At 38.8% G+C, this 22903-nt stretch overlaps 1 long non-coding RNA gene across 2 annotated transcripts in view; it reads left to right on the top strand.

The window, feature by feature from the left end:
• LOC309654301 overlaps positions 1-21768 on the top strand; it is a 28658-nt gene extending 6890 nt beyond the window's left edge. The window contains exons 2-3 of one of the 2 annotated variants that reach the window (XR_014260119.1): positions 18137-18219; positions 21016-21768. This is a non-coding gene — a long non-coding RNA (uncharacterized lncRNA). The remainder of the gene's footprint in view (positions 1-18136; positions 18220-21015) is intronic. The other variant, XR_014260118.1, reaches the window with a different exon arrangement.
• The last annotated feature ends 1135 nt before the right edge of the window (positions 21769-22903 follow it).

The following is a 22903-nucleotide window of genomic DNA, read 5'->3' as shown; positions in this document are numbered from 1 at the left end:
TCTTACTTTTTCTTTTAGAAGTTTTTTTTTTTTTAAAGTTATACACTTTATTTATTTATTTATTTATTTATGGCTGTGTTGGGTCTTCGTTTCTGTGCGAGGGCTTTCTCTAGTTGCGGCAAGTGGGGGCCACTCTTCATCGCGGTGCGTGGGCCTCTCATTATTGCGGCCTCTCCTGTTGCGGAGCACAGGCTCCAGACGCGCAGGCTCAGTAGCTGTGGCCCACGGGCCCAGCCGCTCAGCGGCATGTGGGATCTTCCCAGACCAGGGCCCGAACCCGTGTCCCCTGCATTGGCAGGCAGACTCTCAACCACTGCGCCACCAGGGAAGCCCACTTTTAGAAGTTTTATGGTTACAGGTCTTACATTTATATCTTTAATGCATTTGAGTTTATTTTTGTGCATGGTGTGAGTTGTCCAGTTTGCTTCTTTTGCATGTAACTGACCAATTTTCCCAACACCATTTATTGAAGAAACTGTCTTTTCCCCATTGTATATTCTTTCCTCCTTTGTTGTAGATTAATTGCCCATATAACTGTGGGTTCATTTCTGGGCTGTCTTTTCTTTTCTACTAATTTATATGTCTGTTTTTGTGCCAGTACCATGCTGTTTGGATTACTGGAGCTTTGTAGTGTAGTTTAAAACCAGAGATTGTGATCTCTCCAGCTTTGTTCTTCTTTCTCAATATTGTTTTGGCTATTTGGAGTCTTTTGTGTTTCCAGAAATTTTTTTAAATTATTTGTTCTAGTTCTGTGAAAAATGCCATTAGTATTTTGATAGGGATTGCATTGAATCTGTAGATTGCCTTGGGTAGTATGGTCATTTTTAACAATATTAATTCTCCCAATCCATGAGCATGATATATCTTTCCATCAGTTTGTGTCATCTTCAGTTTCTTCAGTGACAAGTTGGTTGTTTAGTAGCGTATTATTTAGCCTCCACATGTTTATGTCTTTTGCAGTCTTTTTTCTTGAAGTTGATTTCTAGTCTCACAGTGTTGTGGTCAGAAAAGTTGCTTGATAGGATGTCAATCTTTTTAAACTTACTGAGACTTGTTTTGTGGCCTACAATATGACCTATCCTGGAGAACATTACATGGACACTTGAAAAGAATGTGTATTCTGCTGCTTTTGGATGGAATGTTCTATGTATACTTGTTAAGTTCACTTTGTCTAATGTGCTGTTTTAGGTCAGTGTTTCCTTATTGATTTTTTATCTAGATGATCTGTCCATTGATGTAAGCAGGGTTTTAAATTCCCCCATTATTACTGTGTTATTGTCAATTTCTCTTTTTATGTCTGTTAATATTTGGTTTATGTATTTAGGTACTCTTATGTTGGGTGCATATATATTTAAAATTATCATATTTTCTTCTTAGATTGATCCCCTTATCATTCTGTAATGCCCTTCTTTGTCTCTTGTTATGATCTATCTTGTCTGAAATAAGTATTGCTACACCCTGGCTTCCTTTTTGTTTCCATTTGCATGAAATAGCTTTTTTCATTCCCTCACTTTCAGTTCGTGTGTGTCTTTAGATCTCTTGTAGAGAGCATATATTTGCGTCTTGTTTTGTATCTATTCAGCCACTCTTTTATTTTTAAATTTAATTAATTTATTTATTTATTTATGGCTGTGTTGGGTCTTTGTTTCTGTGCGAGGGCTTTCTCTAGTTACGGCAAGTGGGGGCCACTCTTCATCGCGGTGCGCAGGCCTCTCACTTTCGCGGCCTCTCTTGTTGCAGAGCACAGGCTCCAGACACGCAGGCTCAGTAATTGTGGCTCATGGACCTAGTTGCTCCACGGCATGTGGGATCTTCCCAGACCAGGGCTCGAACCTGTGTCCCCTGCATTGGCAGGCAGATTCTCAACCACTGCGCCACCAGGGAAGCCCCACTCTGTCTTTTGATTGGAGCATTTAGTCCATTTACATGTAAAGTGATTATTGATAGGTATGTACTTATTGCAATTTTGTTAATTGTACGGGGGTTATTTTTGTAGTTCTTTTTTGTTCCTTTCTTCTTCTTTTGCTCTCTTTCCTTGTGATTTGATGACTATCTTTAGAGTTATGTTTGGATTTCTTCCCCTTTTTTTGGTGTGTGTATTATTATAGATTTTTGATTTGTGGTTACCATGAGGTTTATATATAGCAATCTATATATTTACCTGATTGTTTTAAGTTGCCAATCTCTCAAGTTCAAACACATTTTTAAAACCTGGGATTTTTACTCCCAGTCCTCATGTTTACTGTTTTTGACATCATGTTTTACATCCTTTTGTTTTGTGTATTCCTTAACTACTTATTGTGGATATAGATGATTTTACTACTTTTGTCTTTTAACGTTCCTACTAGCTTTATAAGTAATTGATTTACTACCACTACTGTACATTTGTCATTACCAATGAGATTTTTCCTTTCATAATTTTCATGTTTCTAGTTGTGGCCTTTTCTTTCCTGCTTAGAGAAGTTCCTTTAACATTTCTTGTAAGGCTGTTTCAAGGTGATGAACTCTTTTAGCTTTTGCTTGTTTGTAAAACTTTTGATCTCCCTTTCAAATCTGAATGATAGCCTTGAGGGGTAGCGTATTCTTGGTCATAGGTTTTTTGTTTCATCACTTTAAATATATCATATCACTCCCTTCTGGCCTGCAGAGTTTCTGCTGAAAAGTCAGTTGATAGTCTTAGGGGAGTTCCCTTGTATGTAATTTGTTGTTTTTTCTCTTGCTATTTTTAATATTCTCTCTTTAATTTCTGCCGTTTTAATTACAATGTATCTTAGTATGGTCCTCTGTCAGTTGATCCTGTTTGGGACTCTGTGATTTCTGGACCCGAACGTCTGTTTCCTTTCCCAGGTTAGGGAAGTTTTCAGCTGTTATGTCTTCAAATATGTTATCTGCCCCTTTCTCTCTCTTCTCCTTCTGGGACCCCTATAATATGAATGTTAGTATGCCTGATATTGTACCAGAGGTCTCTTAAGCTGTCGTCATCTCTTTTTATTCATTTTTCTTTTTTTCTGTTCAGTTCGAGTGATTTCAACTACTCTCTCTTTTAGTTTGTTGATCCATTCCTCTGTATCATCTAATCTACTGTTCATTCTTTCTAGTGTAGTTTTTATTTCACTTATTGTATTCTTAAGCTCCATTTCATCTTTCTCTATTTTTCCTTTTTGTTAAACTTCTCACTGTATTTGTTTATTCTTCTCCCAAGTTCTTCGAGCATCTTTCTGTTTTTTTTTTTTTTTTTTTTTTTGCCTATGCCATGCAGCATGTGGGATCTTAGTTCCCTGACTAGGGATTGAACATGCGCACTTTGCAGTGGAAGTGTGGAGTTTTAACCACTGGACCACCAGGGAAGTCCCTCGAACATCTTTATGATCAGTACTTTTGAACTTTTTATTGTGTTGATTACCTAGCTCCATTTCTCTTAGTTCTTCTTCTGGGGTTTTATCTTATTCCTTTGTTTGGAACATATTTCTCTGTTGCCTCATTTTGCCTAATTCTCTGTTTTTATTTCTATAGGTTGGTTACTTTTCCCAATCTTGATGAGTGGCCATTTGTAGGAGATGTCCTATGCATTTCAGCAGTGCACTCCCCTCTGGTCACCAGAGCTATATGCTCTCGGAGTGCTCCCTATGTAGGCTCTGTGGGCCCATTACTCTGAACTCTTTCTCAGGTAGATTGCCTATCTCCACTTCACTTGGTTCTTCTTCTGAGGTTTTATCTTATTCCTTTGTCTGAAACATAGTCCTCTGTCACCTCATTTTTTCTGAGTTGCTATTTGTATTTTATATATGTGGTAGATTAGTCACGTTTCTCAACCTTGGAGAAGTGGCCTTTTATAGGAGATGTCCTATGCATCCCAGCAGTGCACTCCCATCTCATTACCCAAGCTATATGCTTGGTGGTTCCCCCTAAGAGGGCTGCATGGGTCCTTCTGTTGTGTTAGGCTGACTATGTGGGCGGTCTGGTAGGTTTGGTTGGCCCCTAGTCCAGTTGGTTGCCAGGCCCTGCCTTCTGTGGATGCTGTTGGCTGCTGTTTAGTGGTGCCTGGTTACAAGGCAGCTGGTTGCAGAACCCTAGGTGGCCCCAGGGCTAGTGTTGGCTCAGTGGTGGGCAGAGTCAGGGTCCAAAAGACTGGGGTGGTTGCCCACCCACTTGCAGGTGAAGCCAGATCCTGCAGTTAGTGCCAAACTACTTGCAGGCAGATCTGGTTCCTGGAATCTGGCTGCAGGCCTAGGGATCCCAGAGCTTGTTTCAGATTGTTGGGAGGGGGAAATTTCCTGACACAGTTGTGTATGGGGTCCAGGATGTTCCAGAGATTGCACTGACCTGCTAATGGGCAGGGCCGGGGTTCAGCTGGTTCCAGGGTAGGCTCTGGCTTGCTGCTGGTAGGCTCAGTCTGCAGGCTGTGGGATCATAGTTTTCTGCTGCTGGTGTCTGCCCTCTGAGTGAAGCTGGTCTAGAGGCTAGTGCAGGCTTGCTGGTAGGAAGGCCAGTGCCTGCCCACTGGTGGGTGGAGTTGGATCTTGGCCCACTGGTGGGCAGGGTCATGTCTAAGGGTATTTCTAGAGATGGCTGTGGGCTCAGGAAGTCTTTAGGCAGCCTATCTGCTGATGGTTAGTGCTGTGTCCCCACCCAGTTAGTTATTTGGCCTGAGGTGTCCCAGCACTTGTGCCTATAGGCTGTTGGGTGGGGCCAGGTCTTGGCATTAATGAACCAAGATGGTAGCCACCAACAGCAGTGTTCAGGTGTTTGAGTGTCCCCCAGTATGTCTGCCACCAGTGTCTATGCCCCCAGGGTGAGCCATAGCTGCTCCCTGCCTCTCTAGAAAACTCTCCAAGACCAGCAGGTAGGTCTGGCCCAGGCTTCTATCAAATTACCTAGCCCAGGGTCCCAGTGCATATGGGATTTTGCATGCCCCCTTTAAGAGTGAAGTCTCTATTTCCCCCAGTCCTGTGGGGCTCCTGCAATTAAGCCCCCCTGGCCTTCAAAGCCAAATGCTCTGGGGGCTCCTCTTCCTGGTGCTGAACCTGACACGGGGAGCTTGACATGGGGCTCAGAACTCTCACTTCCATTGAAGAACCTCTGCAATATTATTATTCTCCAGTTTGTGAGTTGCCCACACAGAGGGAATGAGATTTAATTATATCGTGAGTCCACCCCTCCTACCTGTGTCGTTGTGGTTCCTTCTTCTTTTTTTTTAAATTTCTTTGTTTTATTTATTTATTTTTGGCTGCATTGGGTCTTCGTTGCTGTGCACGGGCTTCCTCTAGTCACAGCAAGCAGGGGCTACTCTTCATTGCAGTGTGCGGGCTTCTCATTGCGGTGGCTTCTCTTGTTGTGGAGCACAGGCTCTAGGTGTGCGGGCTTCAGTAGTTGTGGCTCATGGGCTCTAGAGCGCAGGCTCAGTAGTTGTGGCGCACGGGCTTAGTTGCTCCACGGCATCTGGGATCTTCCTGGACCAGGGCTTGGACCTGTGTCCCCTGCACTGGCAGGTGGATTCTTAACCACTGCACCACCAGGGAAGTCCCGTGGTTCCTTCTTTATGTCTTTAATTGTAGAAGATCTTTTCTGGTGGGCTTTTGCATCGATGATTGTTCTGCAGATAGTTGTGATTTTTGTGTGCTTGTGAGAGGAAGTAAGCTCAGGGTTTTTCTATTTTGCCATCTTGGCTGCTCTGTTCTTCCTCATCATAAAAGGCCACCAACCTTATTGGATTAGGGACCCACCCTTATAATCTCATTTAACCTTACTTATCTCCCTAAAGGCCCTGTCTCTAAATACAGTCACATTGGTCATAGGGCTTCAACCTATGAATTTTAGACTGGGGCAGGGGACACAATTCAGCACATAACAGGAGGTGAAAATTGAAAACAGTGAGTGTGAGGGGAAAAATAACCAAGGCAAAGTGATATAATGTGTTACCAGGCTGGCTACCACTTCATACAAAACTTCAAAAAAAGATAAAGAAAAGGCTGGTCATTGCTTGGCACATTGGACTCTTCCAGAAGGGCTGCAAGAAAGAATTCCATCTCAGACTATTCCATGGTAGGAAGATGCTACCTGCCTGACTTGCCACCCCCCATCCCCGCCTCCTATTTCCTGTAAGTCAAGGTTCACCCCCATGGAAAGCTAACTCACCATATTACACGTGTGGTGTCATCAAGCCTTTCAGTGGCCACTCAGGAGGCTAGATTCCATTCTGCATGGTGTAGCATTTCATCCAAACCCAGAAGTTAGGGAGGGAAACAGCATGTGAGACTCCAAGCCTGGACCTTTAACCCAGACTTCAGCCAGTCTGACAAATGCAGCAAAAGTGGTGCTGGAGGGGGCACAGTCTAGGAGTTCAGCCATGTCTTTTGAAGGAAGGAGTCAGTTAAGACAGTCAGAGGTGTCTGATTCAGAACTACTACTGTTCTATCTAAGTACAGAGGTGGCTATCCTAAAGTCACAACATTTCCTGAAAGGAGCACAATCCTGAATGAAGGTCATTGGGAAAGTATATTTTGAAAGTCATAGAAACAATAATTACATTTTAAATGAAATGTAATGAAAGTATTTAATAACTGAATAATATAATTCATCCAATTTGAACCTTGACAGATGAGTCTTAGCCTATAACAAATATTACATTTGATATACTCTGTATCCAACTGTTAATGCTTGTTACTACACTGTATCCTTCAGATTTGCTTAAAAACCAATGGAGTAAATTATACTATAGTTTATTTTTCGCATGAAACATGTGAAACATCAAATTGCTGTGAAAAGTGTGAGAACTCAAGATACATGCAGAATGGCAGTCAAATTGAGAGCTGTCTTATCTCATCCAGGTAATTTTTAATTAAAGTGACATTGGGAAATGAGAAGGGAGATGACATGGGTTATACTTATTACAGGCCATCATGCCCTTGCTGTTTTAAAGAACAAAAATATATGACCTCTACTAGTTGACACTCAATAATAAGGAATGTCATGACTGCCTGCCAAATAGTCTTAAATACTGAACTGTAGAACATCTTCATTGCCATTACATCTTTTATGAGCTTTCAAATTACTTATTCCTGTTGTATTCATTGTTAGTTTCTAGGTTTATCACACGCATGTGTGTGTGTTTGTGTGTGTTTTGTGTTTAGGGAATGGAGCAGTTATTTCAAGTGGCTTATGGGAAGAGAGCAGACATGCTCAGCCAACCATATTAAATCTGTCCAAAGAATTGAAAATGTATATATAAGTTGTCACCTCCAAAGTAAACTGGAGTCAATGACAGAGTAGACAGGGATAGCCAGGCAGGTATGTGTTAGGTGTGGCCACAGGAACAGCATTCCCAATGGCCTTAACATCTGTAAAGCATACCTACAAATTCTGTGAACCAGAGGCAGATAATTAAGATGATAGTTCTGACGGCCAGAAGTCACACAAAACTCTGAGATCCACACACAGTACATCACGTCTCCTCAGTTAGAAATTTGTTCTTTTACTGATACCCGAGCACCCATGACCTCCAACTATCAATCTGTAGCCCCATCTTCTCTATCAAGTTCCAGACCATATATTCTACCTCGAAGTTCCACCTCAAAATCATCATGCCTCAAACTGAATCTGTCACAAGTCTCACAAACCTGCCATTCCTTCTATATTTCCTATCCTAGTTGATGATATTGCAAGTCACTTATTCTCTTAAGTTAGCCATTTAATTCATCCTTTCATAAGTAGGTTTTGGTGGTCGGCACTGGGGATATAACAGTAAACACAGCGAAATCCCTTTCCTTATGAATCTTATATTGTACTGGTGAAATGGGCACTAGGTAAAACACACAGGGGGGTGTGTGTGCACGCACGTGTGCATGTGTGTGTGTTAGTGTCAAGCTCTATGGGAAAAAAAATAAAGCAGAGTAAAGGGATAGTGAATGACAAAATATGCTATTTTATATAGGTTATCAGAAAAGTCCCAGTTTTATTAAATTCCTCTCCCTTCTTCACCTCCTGTGTCCAATTGGTCATTAAGCCCTGCCATTGATCTCCCTGCCCCTGGTGTCTCTCCTCCATCTCACTCCATTTTCCATGCTTCCATCCAAGTCATTCTTTTAAAATTCAAATGACTGTTCCTATTGACGATTATTGATGTGACGTTCCACTTTCTTCATGATTTGGTCCATCCTACCTTCTAAACTATAACATCTACACTCTTCAGTTGCCTGTGAGAATTAATTTCTCCACCTATATTGGTTCCAAATGTAGATAGGAATAAAACAGCTTTATCAATATTTGTTTTCCATTAGTCTCTCAATTATAATATGATCTCCTTTGGGTAAAGACTATACCATCATTCTTTATGTCCCCACACCTGGCCTGGTTCCTGGCACAGAGTTAGTAACAAGTAAATATTTGCTTGGTTCGTTTGAAGTGCAAAAAAAAATTTCTATTGAAATTAAATTTTCTTCTTCTTCCAGTAGAAGCTAGCTCTGGCAGAATTTCAGAGTGTCTAATTGTTACCTGATTATCCAGAGCTTTATAACTGTTGCCCTTGGAGACATCCCAGCAGAGTGATATTATCTAGACCACCAGGTGATAGGAAATTTTGTTCCCCAGGTGTCATAATAATTCCTAGTGAGTCCTTCCCAGAATTTAGCTTTGTGAACTCCAGGTGAGCTTGTCAGTTCTGCATGCACTCTGAAATTCTTGACAAAGGAGAGGGTGGAGGCTGACAGAGCCCGTGTTTTTGTAAAGCTCTCATCTTTCTGACGTTATCTAGGGCAGGGTAATAACTGAAGTGGTGACTTGACTGAGAAGACTCTTATATGAGGATTTTTGTTGTAGACTATGTCTTCTCCATAACCCAGTAGTGAACAGTGGTTAAAGACAAAAACCAAAATCAAAAAAACCCAAAGCAAAATAAAAAAAAAAAATTCTTGCTTTACTGTAATTCTGGTGACATCAGCAGAGAAAAGTTCAAAGCCAATTTTAATCATTCATATAGCATCCTCAAAAGATGAAAAATTAAACCAGCAGTTTACTATCTTCTAGAGATCACAGTGACATCAAAAATAGAACTCAGGTCTTCTGACTCCCAGTATGTATTTATTTTTTAAAGTAAATGTACATAGGAATTATTTGGATAAAATGTAAAAAGTACTTCAGATGGCCCTGTAATGACTTTAAGATACTAGGGGAAAACACTTTGAAAGCTAAATAAATTAATAGTGAATTTCAGATGTTTGTAAATTTAACTATTAGATAACTCTCATTTCTGTCCAACAAAATAAGCATTTAAAAATAAATATTAATAAATATCATTTACCCTTATGAACATATTAAACTTTGAATGTTTGAATGATTCTTCAATTATATTGATAGCAAATATTGATTTTTAGCAGGAGGAAGAACATTCCCTTAACTGAAACAAATAATGGAAAACTACCCATGGAGGGAAAATATATTTTTAGCTCAGGGATATGAGAGGTAGAAGATGTTTTTCAACTCAGTGTAGGTATTGGATCAATGCTATATTTGAAAGTTTTTAAAATTAAATTTATTTTATTTTTAATGATGTACAGTTGATTTACAATGTTGTGTTAGTTCCTGGTGTGTAACAAAGTGATTCAGTTATATATATATATATATATATATATATATATATATATATATATATATATATATATATATATATATATATATATATATATTCTTTTTCATAGTCTTTTCCATTATAGGTGATTACAAGATATAGTTCCCTGTGCTATACAATAAATCCTTGTTGTTTATCTATTTTATATATAGTAGTTTGTATCTGCTAATCCCAAACTCCTGCTTTATCCCTCTTCCACCCCCTTTCCCCTTTGGTAACCATATGTTTGTTTTCTATGTCAGTGAGTCCATTTCTGTTTTGAAAATAAGTTCATTTGTATCATATTTTAGATTCCACATATAAGTGATATATGATATTTGTATTTCTCTGTTGGGCTTACTTCACTTAGTATGATCATTTCTAGGTCCATCCATGTTGCTATAAATGGCATTATTTCATTCTTTTTAATGGCTGAGTAATATTCCATTGTGTATCTGTGTGTGTGTATGTATGTGTGTGTGTGTATGTGTGTGTGTATATATGTGTATATATATATATATATATATATATATATATATATATACCACATCTTCTTTATCCATTCATCCATCAGTGGACACTTCCGTTTCCTCCGTTTCTTGGCTGTTGTAAATAGTGCTGCTATGATCACTGGGGTGAGTGTATCTTTCCACATTAGTGTTTTCATCTTTTCTGGATATATACCTAGTAGTGGGATTGCTGGATCATATGGTAACTCTATTTTTAGTTTTTTAAGGAACCTCCATACTGTTCTCCATAGTGGCTGCACCAATTTACTTTCCCACCAACAGTGTAGGAAGATTCCCTTTTCTCCACACCCTCTCCAGCATTTGTTATTTGTAGACTTTTAAGATGATGGCCATTCTGACTGGTGTGAGGTAAGATCTCGTAATTTTGATTTGCATTTCTCTAATAATTAGTGATGTTGAACGTCTTTTCATGTGCTGTTGGCCGTCTATATGTCTACTTTGGAGAAATGTCTGTTTAGGTCTTCTGTCCATTTTTTGATTGCGTTGTTTGTTTTTCTGTTGAGTTGTATGATCTGCTTGTATAGTTTGGAAATTAATCCCTTGTCAGTTGCATCATTTGCATATATTTTCTGCCAGTGTGTAGGTTGACTTTTCATTTTGTTTATGGTTTCCTTTGCTGTGCAAAGCTTATAAGTTTGATTAGGTCCCATTTGTTTAATTTTGCTTTTATTTCTGTTGCCTTGGGAGACTGACCAAGAAAACATTGCTATGATTTATGTCAGAGAATGTTTTGCCTATGTTCTCTTCTAGGAGTTTTATAGTGCCCTGTCTTATATTTAAGTCTTTAAGTCATTTTGAGTTTATTTTTGTTATGGTGTGAGGATGTGTTCTAACTTCGTTGATTTACATGCGGCTGTCCAGCTTTCCCAGCACCACTTACTGAAGAGACTCTTTTCTCCACTGTATATTCTTGCCTTCTTTATCGAAGATTAATTGACCATAGGTGTGTGGGTTTATTTCTGGGCTCTCTATTCTGCTCCATTGATCCATATGTCTGTTTTTGTGCCAGTAACATGGTGTTTTGATTACTGGAGCTTTGTAGTATTGTCTGAAGTCTGGGAGGGTTATGCCTCCTACTTCATTCTTTTTCCTCAGGATTGCTTTGGCAATTCTGGGTCTTTTATGGTTCCATATAAATTTTAGGATTATTTGTTCTAGTTCTGTGAAAAATGTCATGGGTAATTTGATAGGGATTGCATTAAATCTGTAGATTGCTTTGGGTAGTATGGTCATTTTAACTATTTTAATTCTTCCAGTCCAAGAGCATGGGATATCTTTCCATTTCTTTAAATCATCTTCAGTTTCCTTTATTAATGTTTTATAGTTCTCAGCATATAAGTTTTCACCTCCTCAGTCAGGCTTATTCATAAGTATTTTATTTTTTTGGATACGATTTTTAAAGGGATTGTTTTTTTACATTCCCCTTCTTTTAGTTTTTGCTTGTCTGAGAAATTCTTTATCTCTCCTTCTATTCTAAATGATAATCTTGCTGGGCAGAGTATCCTAGGTTGCAGGTTTTTCCCTTTCAGGACTTTGACTATATCTTGCCACTTCTCTCTTGCAATGGTTCTGTAGAGAAATCAGCTTATAGCCTTATGGGGATTCCCTTGTGACTAACTCTTTGTTTTTCTCTTGCTGCCTTTAGACTCTTCTCTTTACCTTCAACTTTTGCCATTTTAATTATAATATGTCTTGGTGTAGGTTTGTTTGGATTCATCTTGTTTTGGACCCTCTGTGCTTCCTGTACCTGGATATCTGTTTCCTTCTTTAGGTTTGGGAAGTTTTCAGCCATAATTTTTGCAAATACATTTTTGATCCCCTTTTCTCTTTCTTCTCCTTCTGGGATCACTATTATGCATAGATTGGCTTGCTTTATATTGTCCCATAGGTCTCACAATGCTTTCATTTTTTTTTTTCATTTGTCTTTCTGTCAGCTGTTCTCATTGGGTGATTTCCATTATTTTATCTTCCAGATCACTTATTCATTGTTCTATATTATCTAGTTTGCTATTTATTGCCTTTAGCTTGGCTTTTGTCTCAGCAGATGAATTTTCTAATTTTTCTTGACTCCTCTTTATAGTTTCTAGCTCCTTGTTACCGTGATCTGCATTTCTATCTATAGACTTTCTTAATTCCTTCAGTATTTTTATTACCTCCATTTTGAACTTGTGATCCAGTAGGCTGGAGAGGTCTGTTTCACTGTTTGTTCTTTCTGGGGATTTCTCTTGTTCTTTTAATTGAGACTGGTTCCTCTGCTTCTTCATTTTTCTTATATTTCTCTGACTCTGAATTTACCTACTGTGTTCTTGAGGGTGTGGGAGCATCCCTGTGTAACCTGCATGAGTCTTATATTTTTGGTGTGAAGACTGTTTTTAGTATGGATGCCTTCCACATCTTTCCTCAGTGTGTGCTGAGTGTTGTCTCCTTCATAGGGGGCTTGATTGGTGTTGTGGTGACGACAGCCTGCACTGGATGTTGAGTGGGGCCTCCTCTTTGCTCTGTGGTTGTCACAGCAGGGGCAGGGTGTGCTCCTTATTTGTTGAAGTATTAGCTCTCAGATCTGTTTCTGAGCTGCAGTTTGAGGTCGGTGGTACTGGAGTACTTCCACTGCAAGAGGAGCCACTGAGTATTCCTTCATAAGAGCTTTCCACCTGGAAGTGTGCTCTCTAGGGTTGCCTATCACCCATGCATGCTCACAAAGTATACTGCCCTTGGTCCCACCTCAGCTGTGGGAATTCTGGCAACCAACCTGGATGTCCCTTAGGCTCCGTGCTCACAAAGCCACCAGCACAAATATGTTGGTCAGGCACTGCAACCCACCATAGTTCTACCCCTTGGTGCTACGGAATCAGCCCATACCCCAGCTGCACCTCTGCATGCTTAGACTTGCAAAGCCTGCAGCTGCTAACACTAGACCCACCCTAGCCATGGGAGCACCAGTAATCCACTTGGATGTCCAATAGGTGCTAAGTTTACAAAGGCCCTGGCGGTGTAAATCACCAATGTCATACAGCTGTCGGGATATGGCTCTGCAGATTTTAGCCCTGCTTCAAAGTCACATGGACCCAGGGATCAGCTCAGACTTCAGCCCCACCTCTGCGTGTTGGCAACCCACTGGCACTTGCATGCTCCCAGAGCTTGTATAGGCAGAGCCATGCCTGCTGTAGGCACACACAGAATGAGGCTGCTCTGTCAGGGCCCTACCCCTCACTTCCTGCACATGTTAACAATGGGGCTGCTATGGCAGACCTGGGCTCTGTCCTGAGCACACCCCCAGTTGCGACCTGGACCACACTCCAGCTCCTTCGAGCCATCTCCCTGCAGCCAACCCCAGTCCTCTCCCCAGGTCTGTCCACTGAAGCCTGAGTTTCAGCACCAAGATCCTGCACACACCAGCAGATGCACATCTCGGGCTGGGGAGAGCAGTGAGGTGTCCAGGACCGTCTGTCCTGGTCTGTCTCTGTTCTGCCTGCCATAAGCCAGTTGCTGCACTCTCCTGTGAGCCTCTGAAGCTCCCTATATGTCCCAAATGATCTCCCAACTGGTGAAGGGAGTTCCCAGGGTGAGGGAAGCCTTCTTTCACAGCTCCCTCCCAGGGGCACAGGTACCATCCTAATTCCTTTTTTTTTTTTTCTTTCACCCTATCTGGTTAAATAGTTATTTTTCTTGTAGTTTTAGTTGTATGAGATCTTCTGCCAGCATTCAGTAGGTACTCTGTGGGAATTGTTCCACATGTAGATGTATTTTTGATGTGTCTGTGGGAGGAGGTGTGCCCTACATCCTTCTATTACACCATCTTGATCTCTCAACCTTGAAACTTTTTAAAGGAATAAAATTGATCTCAGTTAACTCACTAGACTCTTTTTCTTATTCTGCTTTCCAATAAGGGGGAAAAGCTCTTGCCGATGTAAATATTTTCTAATTAAAAAATAGTTTAATCTTTCTCTGATTGTGTGAGAGGAATATATTTTATTGCCAAAGAATAAAATTTGAAAACAGGAGTTTAATACTTATTAGTATATAAAACAGTTCTATGCTTCCATTATTTTTTTCCCTGGCTATCATTTTCAAGCAGAGTTTGTTTTATTGAGAGGAGAGTAGGTTCCACACAATGAGAAAAGTACAGTGTTATAGTAAGGCATACCTCTTCTCCTGCAGGGAACAGATGCCACACATTCTGCATCGTCCAGTTTTATAAGCAAGCCTTTTACCAGAGAACCACTAAAATTTTTCTTTCATATAATATTTGCCAACAATTATGTTGTAAATGAGTTCCTTCCTTCATAATGAGCTACTCAGAGCATAGATGCTGGAATTTTTTTTTCTTTTTTTTTTTTTTTGTATTTCTGTTGTTCTTTTTCCACAATTTTTAAATTGAAGTATAGTTGATTTATAATATTGTATTAGTTTCAGGTGTACAGCAAAGTGATTTGATTATACATATGTATATATATATCTATATCCTTTTTTAAAATTCTCTTCCATTATAGGTTATTACAAGATATTGTATATAGTTCCCTGTCCTGTATATAGTAAATCCTTGTTGTTTACCCATTTTATATGTGGTAGTGTGCATCTGTAAATGCCGTACTCCCAATTTATCCCTCTCCCCTTCCCCTTTGGTAACCATAGGTTTGTTTTCTATGTCAGTGAGTCCATTTCTGTTTTGTAAATAAGTTTGTTTGCACTGTTTTTTAGATTCCACATATAAGTGACATCATATGATATTTGTCTTTCTCTGTCTGACTTGTTTCACTTAGTATGATAATCTCTAGGTCCATCCATGTTGCTACAAATGGCATTATTTTATTCTTTTTTATGGCTGACTAATATTTCATCAGAGAAGGATCACTGTGTTGAAAACAGTCATTTACACTATCAAGAAAGTGAAAAGACAACCCACAGTGTGAGCAAAATATTTCTAAATGATATATTTGATAAAGGATTTGCATCCAGAATATATAAAAAACTCTTTCACCTTAACAATAAAAAGAAAAACCACCCAAATTTTTAAAAATGTGCAAAAGATTTGAATGGCCATTTCTCCAAAGAAGATGACAGGTGTCCAATAAGTACATGAAAAGATGCTCAACATCATTAGTCATTACAGAAATGCAAGTCAACCACAATGAGATACAATTTCACACCCACTAGGATGACTAATATTAAAAAAACAGACAATAACAGTTGTTGATAAGGATGTGGAAAATTTGGAATACTCATACATTGCTGGTGGCAACTGCTTTGGAAAAGTGTTTGACAGATCCTCAAAATATTAAAATGATCATATAACCCAGCAGTTCCATTCCTAGGTATACACACAAGAGAACTGAAAACATATATCCACACAAAAAAACTTGTACATAGATGTTCACAGCAGCATAGCCCAAAAGGAGAAGCAATTTAAATGTTCATTAACTGATGAATAGAATGTGGTATATTCATACAATGGATTATTGTTTGTCAATAAACTTAATGAAGTATTGATACATATCACAACATGGATAGTCCTCAAAAACAGTATGCTATGTGAAAGAAGTAAGTTACAAATGGCCACATATTGTATGATTCCATTTATGTGAAAAGTCCAGAATAGGCAAATCTATAGAAACAGGAAGTAGATTCCTGGTTCCAGAGGCTGAGGAGAGGGGTTTCTGTGGGTTTTTTTTTTTTTTTTTGGCAGTAATAAAAATATTCTGAAGTTACATAGTGGTGATAATTCCGCAACTTTGTGACTATACTAAAATCTAGTGAATTATAGCATTAAATTTACCTTTTTAAATAATAACTCAACAAAGCTATAATTAAAAATATTATAAAGTCCTTAAAATATTTAAAACGGAAAATTTTTTATAAATATAATTTTTATTGATAGTATTGTCATTGGTAATAGAAGCCCAGAAGAAAATATGTAGGAAAACTGGTTAAGGCCATCCTCTGACCTATTCGCCTCATGGCAAGTTCAGCACCAAGGACAGCTCCCCTGCCTGCCATCTTTTCAAAACTAGCTTACAAAAGGCTACCAAAGTCCTGCAAAACTTTTCTAAAAGTGACATTTCTATTATGCTTTTCTTCTTTTCAACACTGCTGTATATTATGGCAGCTATGCTTGCCTTCATTTGTACATTTCATAAGCAGTTGACCAGAAGACAAAGGATCTGCTACAACATTAATCCACTTAGCAAAATATATCATTATGTGCCAGGCACTCACTCAGCATGAGATCTTAGACAAGTGACTTGCCTCTACTAGCTTCATTTTCTTATCTAAACCTTGTGAATAATTATACATGAATGATAAACTAAGACAATATTTGTGAAATAAGTCATATGACTTGTATTCATGAAAGGTATTTTTATTACTGAATTGTTGAGCAAATCATCCCATTGCATTATTAAGCAATTTACTTTATTCTGGGTGCACGTAATATCCTGTGACACTAGAAGCCCAGACTAATGTCTGGGTCATACTCAGGCTTAAGATTAATTCTGTTAAGAGCCTTCATGGTAAGAATCATCTTCTTAAGCATGCTTCACATGGGCGCAAATTTCTAAGACATAACCCTGGCCCTGGCCTCAAAATGGGCCCATTTTCTAAAGATGAGGAAAGGATTAAAAGCTAAGTATCCAATCCTTCACCTTTCTAAATTTAGTCCAAAGATTAACTTCAGCACATAATTGCAGCTACATGTCCCCTACACATATTTGCATGTGATCAGTCCTGTCATAACAGACTTTATCTGTATGGTAGATGTTAATTCTAACCTCATACAACACTGTTATAAAAGAATTGTGTAAAAAATAGCACTTCAAAATATGAAATTATATGGAAAGGTCCCACAAATGTTTGAACAGAAAAATTGTGTCAAATCATGTGACGTCATGTTTTCATCTGTATGAGTGCGGGTGGGAGAGGGAAAAGATGACCTACAAAGACCTAACTAAAAATGTATGGTTCAGTCTCACTGGCTTTCATTATTCTCATTCTTACTCAGATGGTTCAACTTTAGCTGCCATTTACCAATCTTACTTGTATTTAAAAATCAACATAACTAGAACAGGATGCTTAACTCTGCCAAATTCCATGAAGCCAGATGCTGCTTCCTTAAGAAGAAAAAGAAGTTCATAAAAATTATTGATCTTTAAAGGGAACAGAGTGGAAGGCAGTCATTTGATCTCTCAACGTCCATTATTTCCTTTGCTCTGGCTTAAGTAAAAATGTTGTGTAAGAGGTCAGAGTACATTTCCGTAGGAGCCCTGGAGTTTCTTAACACAAACGTCGTAAATAGTACTTCTCTTTCTGAGGAAAAGTGCATCGCTCTGAGCAGGCACACACAGGAGCCCCTATCATTCTGAGAAGCTGGGGATGGATCTTGAGTCCAAATGTTTTCAAAAGCAAACATTTCCGATTTCCATTTCATTTATTCTTTATTTAACCCTTACTTTCTCCTTCAGTGATTATTTATTGCTTTCTTCAACTATAAGCCCATCTGCAAGATGGCTATTCTTTTGTGGTGCACAGAATTTCAACAGTTTGCTTTGTTTCCTTAATGATTTTCCTGACTCGCCCACCTGCCTATACTCTTCTTCAAGGTTTAATTTAAACGTGCCATATCATTTCATATCACCCAGCAACATTTATTATATTTAGAATATCTTTTCCCCAAATGTATTAATGTGGTTTCTTTCCGGTCAGTTTTAGAGCCCCATCAGAAAAAAAACCCAACCCATAATAATTAATACATACTTATGGGAGCACTTGAGATGGGAGACTGAAACTGAAATTTATATTGAAAAAATTCATATAATATTTATAAATAAGCCACCAACACAAACCACTATATCAAATTCCTTCAGGCTAAAGGCAAGCCTTATCATGTCTATTATATTGGGCTTTGGATCATAAATTCAATTCCCACAGATTCATAGCACAAAAGCATTTGCAAACCTTGCCCTCCTCGGTTTGGACCCCAGACTCAGGAATGCAGTGGGATCTTGTGTTGCAGGTAGACTCCACATTCTTGGTATGACGCTCAACCCTGTGAAAATTTCCCCATGATTCCTCTTCCTTTTTCCAGTACCAAGAAAGGTATGTTTTGGTCACCCAGTGTCCATGAGCCCTTCCTTAGAACACCCTGAATTCTTTTGGGGAAACAGCCTTCCCTCTCTATGTGCATGTGATTTTGGTAGAACTGTGATTACAGGAAGCAGCCCTCCTGCTACCAAGATCCTAAAGGGTCCTGAGCACCTCCTAGTAGGTCCTAGTGTATCTAGAGAGTGAGCACATGATGAGTCCAGTGCTTTTTTCTGGGACTTTGACACTTGCGCCACTGATGTAAGTTTGAAGTAAGACTGGAATTCACTAGTTCCAGTGGAAGCAACCCAACCAGACTGCGGCTGCTATGTACCGTCCCTGGAATTCTGCTTCCTCCTTCTGGAGCTGCCTCAATTCCAAGACTAATTTTCTGGTCTTCCCAATGATTTTCTTTAAGTCAGCCAAAGCCAGTTCCTGCTTCCTGCAACCAAAGAACTCTGACCGACTCTCGCTTCAGGTGGAGTTTCTTGCCATGTTTAATGACTACCTACAACAACAGCCAGTGCCCTGTGCTAATACCAGATAAGATGCTAAAGCATTTACAGGGCTGGAACTATCTTGGGAGAATTATTGCACAAAAGGTCTTCACTCACTTTCCTTCCACGAAACTAGAGAGTCAAAGAACCACTCATTATAAAAGGAATTTGGGTCATGATTTTCTGTATCTTCAAACTTCATACATTTATTTTTAAATTTTAATATTTTGTTATAAAAGCTATACGGAAGGTCGAGAATCTAAGAATGAAATTAACCACAATCACATCCTAGGTCAATTCAGTGTTTTCACTTGTTCGTGTCATCTTCTAGTCCTGGTCTATGTTCAGAACACATTTTTATTATCAACAACACTGTCATAGATTCTATTTAACACTTCTTGTTATTTTATCATGCATATGTTTCCATTTTGTCAGTCTCCTTCTGTTTTTCCCTCACCTCTCCCTCCTACTACTCATAGATAAACAAATGCTAACAGCAACTCTGTATGTTGTTTTTCCACTTCACAGGGCATCAGGAATTCCCTCCAGTCAGCTGGATCTAATTCATTCTTTTTATTTCGAGTGTTTGTAACCATTTACATGTAATGGTTGTGATTAAATCTACCATCTGGATGTTTGTTCCCTATTTATCCCATCTGTTCTCTGTTTATTTTTTACCTTTATTTCCTGCTATTGGTTTCTTAGCTATACCTCTACCTTTTAGATTTTAGTGGTTGTGCTAATGTTTATAATACATATCCTCAACTTACCAAGTCTACTTTAAATAATAATATTTGACTATTGTATAATAACCTTATAACAATATACTTCCATTTTCCCCTTCCATCCTTTGTGCTATTGTTGTCATACATTTTATTTCTGCATAAGTTATGAACCCAACATGTTTGTTATTTTTGCTTTGTATAGTTAATTAGTCATAGAAGAAATTTAAAAATGAAAAAATACTTTCATATTTACCCACATATTTACCATTTCTTGTACTCCTCATTCCTTTGTTAGATCCAAGTTTCCATCTGGTTTTATTTTTCTTCTATCTAAAGAACTTCCTCTAACAATACTTATAGTGATTTTAACTGGCAAAGCCCCTCAGCTTTTGTTTGTCTTAATAAGTGTTTATTTCACCTTAAGGTAAAAATTTTAAAGAAGATTTTTGCTGGATATAGAATTCTATGTTGACAGTATTTTTTTTTTCATTCTACAATTTAAAGATGTCCATTGTCGTCTGACTTGCATCATTTCTGAAATCTGCCCTCATTCTTATCCTTATTCCTCTGTTCACCATGTGCCTTTTTCCTCTGGCTGATTTTAAGATTTTCTCTTTATCACTGTCTTTCAGAAATTTGATTTTGATGTGCTTTGATGTTACTGTGTGTGTGTGTGTGTATTTGTGCTACTTCAGGTTCCTTAAGGTTCTTAGATCTGTGGGTTCATAGTTTTTATTAAATTTGGAAGTTTTCCAGCCATTATTTCTTCAAATATCTTTCTGTCTCCCTCTCCTCTCCTCCTGCCAACACACACTTTTCTGGGACTCCAGTCAAACATATAATGAACCACTCTATATTATCCCCAGGTCATTGAGGCCTGATTTAGTTAGTTAGTTAGTTAATGTTTCAGATTGAATAGTTTGTACTGCTACATCTTCAGGTTCACTGGTCTTTTTCCATGTCTAAGCTGCAGTTAGTCCCACCAAGTGTATTTTTTCACTTCAGATATCTTAATTTTCATCTCTAGAAGTTCCAATTGGTTCTTTATGTCTTCACTATCTCTCCTGATTATATTCATATTATTTAAAGATCCTTAAACATGTTGAGCATGTTTGTAATAGCTATTTCATTGTCTTTGAATACTAATTCCACCATCTCTGTCATTGGTGGGTCTTTTTCTATTGACTCTTTTTCTCCTCCTGGTTATGGGTCATATTTCCTGATTCTTGGCATGTCTAGTTATTTTTTTTGGATCCTGAACATGGAGTTGTTAGGTCATTGAGTATCTGAACTTAGCTATCCTCCTTTAAAGAATGTTGGTTTTGTTCTGGAAGGTAGTTAAAGTCCTGGAAGATCAGATTGGTTTGATCCTTTCATGGCTTCTTTTGAAGTGTTTAAGGGTATATCTGGAGTAGTCTCTATTCTGAGCTGGTTTAGCTCTACTACTAAGGTGTGACCCTCTGGGTCTCTTGAACAGTCACTTTGGATGCTGGTCTCTTGAAGGCATAGTGTGAAAGATCCATGGCTTGACCTTGACCTGAAAGATCCTTGGCAAGAGATTCATAAAATCCTCTCTCCACATGGTACAGCTTGAGACCAAAGAGTTGCTGTGAGGGAACATGGAATTGAGGTTGCCTACAGTTGCATAGAGGGACCAAACGTATGGGTGGATGCTGAGAAACAGTTAGAATGCTCCTGTAAAGAAAAGTGGCTGGCGGATAGTGGATCATTAACTACCAGGTCAGTAATTCAGTGTGATACTTGATTCTCTCTGTATACAAGGACTTGGCAGCTTTTTGGCCTGCTACATAGATAATGCTAAACTTCCTGGTCCCTGTTAGGATTAAATGGCACTGAAGATTGCATTAATCTACGAGGTCCTAATGTATCTCCTTAGGACCATCAGCCTACAAATAGGAACTTTGAGGCATTGCTACAATTTTGAAGCAGTTGTCCTTTACCACATGTCTTTGCTTAATTCCTAAACTTTATAAAAGTTGTTAAATGGTTTTATGTTGAGAGATTTCTTCATATTTGAAGAAGCATATCTTGTTTCACTCATTTGAAAATGCCTTTGGTTACTATTTTTCATCACTGTCCTTTGTTCAACACAATAACTGACTTAGAAAATCTCATTATCTGGGGATGGTTTAAGAGTAAAGTAAGGGAGATGGCTTGGAACCATTTGAAATCATTTCACCATATCTATTTACTTCTTTTTCCCTGAGCTGGGGTAAGTATAGGTTTAGCACCAACAATATCTATTTATAAGGTGTTTGCTTCTTCCCACATGGATATTCAACTTGGTGTCTGAGGTTAGTAAAATGAAGCTTTAAGTCTGACTGCTTTTGTTATTGTGATTTTTACAGCATTGTTCAACACATGTACTCATTCCATTAGGTCTTGCCGACCATTAGCTTGTGGGAAATAGTTCCTCTTCTCTGTATGTTTAAGCCTAAACTTACATTGGCTTAGTTTAGTTGCATTGTTAACCTTTGAAATGTAGGTAATTTTAATGTCCCCAACACAGGCTGACCCAGAAATAGATTTAGTGAATATTCATATACAACACCAAACTATCTTTCCTGATATCCACCATGAGGCTCTCCAAAGATTTCCCGTTGTTTTTATTTACTTAGTGTCTAGAAAGCCACAAATGTAACCTGACGGCTGAGAACAACCAGCAGGTTTACCCTTCTAAGGGCCTGGGTTCTCTGCTCTGTTCCCTGGCTCCAGGCTGTATCTCAACAAATATAATATCCTGTAGAAGGAATAAGAGGCATAGGGAAAACAATACCTCATTACAGTGAACATTAAACTAACCTGTGATAGAGCTGTTGGGAATACTGTGCATAAGGTTCCAGACAACCTTGGTGCTTAGGCTTAAGAGTGCAGGAGCCAATCTCCACTGTCGGTAAGAATTTACTACCCAGGGCACAAAGAGAACAACAAATTAAGGAAGTCGTCATGGAACTTGGAGGAAGCAGATAACGCCAAATTTACCCTTTGCAACATGAAGTTCAAGTACTGGAGCCAGAGCACTTTACAGAGCTAGCCAACCACAGGCCAAAAATGGGGCTGAAAACACACGTAGTTGAGGTTTAGAGGACAGAACTGTAAATCCCCTTTCCATCAAAAAGCTGCAGGAAAGCTCGCAGGACTTCGGTCTGCATTTTAGAAACAGCACATGTGTGTCTTCTAGGCTATTTAAGCAGATCAACAGCAACAAACCTGCACACGAAGGGAATTACTCCGGACACCTGTAACTCTTTTTTCTTCCTATCTTCCCTCCGACCACTAAGAAAACTGCCTCATGAGGGCAACCTTGTGTGACTCTTACCCTAAAGCTCTGATGTCACCTGCATTTGTCTTTGTTCTTCTCTGATGAATTCTAACATTTTCTATTGGTGAGGATGCTAATTGGATGATTACCAACCTTAATTACGAGGTGCTCTGAACTACGCTGATTCTTCTTCC

The sequence above is a fragment of the Balaenoptera physalus genome (assembly GCF_965194825.1).
Source record: "Balaenoptera physalus genome assembly, contig: HAP1_SCAFFOLD_2595, whole genome shotgun sequence".
Lineage (NCBI taxonomy): Eukaryota > Metazoa > Chordata > Mammalia > Artiodactyla > Balaenopteridae > Balaenoptera > Balaenoptera physalus.
Note: the sequence above shows the minus strand (reverse complement) of the source record. Positions and strands in the feature narration are given on the sequence as shown.